At 45.1% G+C, this 3,034-nt stretch overlaps 1 non-coding gene across 1 annotated transcript; it reads right to left on the bottom strand.

Moving 5' to 3' along the window:
- Positions 1–2,356: 2,356 nt before the first annotated feature.
- Positions 2,357–2,566, bottom strand: LOC112059128 (small nucleolar RNA U3). Its single transcript, XR_002888354.2, has one exon. It is a non-coding gene; the product is annotated as a small nucleolar RNA U3 (small nucleolar RNA).
- Between the last annotated feature and the right edge of the window lie 468 nt (positions 2,567–3,034).

The following is a 3,034-nucleotide window of genomic DNA, read 5'->3' as shown; positions in this document are numbered from 1 at the left end:
CAGTCTATACGCACTGAGAGCACCAATGCTTCATAGAAATGTAGGACTGGAAGGGACCTTGAGAAGTCATCAAGCCCAGTCCCCTGCACTGAGGCAGGACCAGGAAAGGCTAGATCTTCCCTGCGAGGTGAATGTCCAACCTGTTCTTAAAAACCTCCAGTGATGGGGTTTTCACGACCTCCCTTGGAAGCCTGTTCCAAAACTTAACTACTCTTATAGTTAGAAAGTTTTTCCTAATATCTAAATTAAGTCTCCCCTGCTAAAGATTAAGCCCATTTCTTCTTGTCCTACCTTCACTAGGCATGGAAATTGATCTCGGTTTTCTTTATAACAACACTTAACATATTTGAAGACTGTTATCAAGTCGTCTCCTAGTTGTCTTTTCTCAAGACCGAACACTGAGCCTTTCCTTATAGGTCAGGTTTTCTAAACCTTTTGTCATTTTTGTTGCTCTCCTCTGTCTTCAATTTGTCTACATCTTTCCTTAAGTATGGCACCCAGAATTGGATACAGTACTCCAGCTGAGGCCTCACCAGTGATGAGTAGAGCAGGACAATTACCTCCTATGTCTAAGATACAACACTCCTGTCAATACACCCCAGAATGATATTAGTATTTTTCACAATGAGTCACATTGTGAGCCCCAGATGCTAACCATCTGAAAAATTAAGCTACTTATCTAAGGTGCATCCAATTCCCATCAGCGTCAGTGGGAAATGTGGCTGCTCAGGACCACTGGAAAGGCAAGCTACTTTGGCTCAAGTGCCCAGATATCTATTTAAGTGCCTACCTTTAGCCATCATATATGACAATTTCCACATATGTTCATATATACCATTTCGGCCACAAAATACATCATCACTTTTTTTTAAAACACCCAACGTCTTTATGTTTGAAACTGCCTCTGGAATTCCCAGGGAAGCATTTGAAGAAAATTTAAAAGAACTGCCAAAAATACAGCCATCATCAACCTCCAGCCATAAACTTTAATTGGAAAACAGGTATTAAGTACGTATCTTTATTACATTTTGAAACCATGAATAATAGATGGAGCTGGCTGAGGGCTGAGTTCTGAACAGTGATCGCATTGCTTTATTATTCAAACGTAAATGAAAGCGCGTTGTATTATCAATTAATGTTTGGCTCTTTTCTAAGAAACACATAAAATCCGCCAGGCCTCAGCTGGTGATTTACATACTCAAGTATGTTTAATCTCAAGCCTAAAAGCAAGGGTTGGAAGAATAGTAGTAGCCAGAGCTGTTGCCAAGCAACTTATCCCTGGATTTAGCATGATCATGAAAGGAAAAACTACAAGGAATTTAATTAACTAATACCTCAGCCTGCTCCTGCCAAGTGCTGGCCATTTTCCTTTAATTCCGAATCGCGGAGGAATGACCCACATTAAGGTCAGCGTTTGGAAAAGTTGGCAAGGTACGCCTTTTGGAGACTGCTACTGCACCGACTCATCGAGCAACAGCTGGGCATGCATGTTGCATATTCAGGTTTTAGGGCAACATCCCTCTGCCCTCACCCAGCCCAAGTAGCTGGACATGATGGGAAGATGTGTGATGAGGCATGGAAACCCTCCCACCCCAGGGAACTGCTCCAAAAAACCAAGGATATATAGACATTGGCTTGCCTTTGAACCAGACCAGAGTCCAGATAAACCCCATCAAAATGTCTAATCGCTATTTGCCTAGATGGAAGTCGCTCGGCAGTGTGTAATCTAGAGTTGGTGATGTGTTCTTGGCTCCTCAGAGAGAGTGAATGATGGGAATGCTGGCTGCTACCATCTGATATCCAAAATGCCAGGAGGAAACGGACAAAATAGTCCCAAGCATCAGTGGCTCCAGTGGTGTTAGCAGGGAAGCATCATAAATTCATCCTAGTGTGGAGAACAATCAACAAGTGCCATGGGGACAGGCACTGTCAGACTTAGTGGAAGCACAGAAATAGTTATGAAGATGAAGCAAAACAAGCAAAAGAAAAACAGACAGAGCATCTCACCACTGGAGGCTCAGCACACCAAACACCACAGCTCCCAGCAACCACACCTAAACACTTTTTCATCAGCTAGTATAGCACACTTAGGCCTGGTCCCCACTAAGCCCCCACTTCGGACTAAGGTACGCAAATTCAGCTATGTTAATAACGTAGCTGAATTCGAAGTACCTTAGTCCAAACTTACCGCGGGTCCAGACGCGGCAGGGAGGCTCCCCCGTCGATGCTGCGTACTCCTCTCGCCGAGCTGGAGTACCGGCGTCGACGGCGAGCACTTCCGGGATCGATCCCAGAACATCAATTGCCTGCCGCCGGACCCTCCGGTAAGTGTAGACGTACCCTTAAAGATAACCAATCAGACTGTGTTCTTTTCTCCTATTCTTCTAAGGAAGAAGAAAACAGTCTTCTACAGTAGAAAACAACTATCACACAACAGTGCTTTCCACCATTCTTATGCTCAGAAGGAAACACCACAAGGCCACATCAGTATTCGCAAAAACCAACCTTTTATAGCTATTTTTCTCTACTCACCAACTAAAGAAATGACCCCTGAAAGCATAGCCTTAACAAACGCCCCCTGCCAGTCACAGACCATTCTGGTGCATTGCTCACTAACTGGTGGTTGCTACAATTTGGCCTTCACAAGAGAGAGAGCACTATGAGAAGCCCCACGTGAACAGATCCTGGCTCTCAACTCTGCCCTCCATGGCCCCCTTCTGTAGGTTCCCTATCAAAGCAAAGCTGCTCAAAGTAGTCATCCCTTTTCATTTGCATAAACTGAAGACACTGACAGGCCACTCCACCAATCTTCTCCTTCTCCCTGCTCTGCAGAGCCTAAGACAACAATCCTCTAGCTGGACAAGCCAAGAGCTCTCTAGAAACTAGAGCCTATGCAGTTTTGGACACCCAGAGCACATTTCTTTGGCACTAGTGACCATAATGGAGGAAGTCAGCGGTGGGGAGCCAGGGTCCAAAGAGGGGTGTTTCCTGAACCTGAGAACCAGTCTCACCATTCTCCAGGGAGCAGGAACTC

Source organism: Chrysemys picta, chromosome 2, assembly GCF_011386835.1.
Source record: "Chrysemys picta bellii isolate R12L10 chromosome 2, ASM1138683v2, whole genome shotgun sequence".
NCBI classification, from domain to species: domain Eukaryota; kingdom Metazoa; phylum Chordata; order Testudines; family Emydidae; genus Chrysemys; species Chrysemys picta.
Note: the sequence above shows the minus strand (reverse complement) of the source record. Positions and strands in the feature narration are given on the sequence as shown.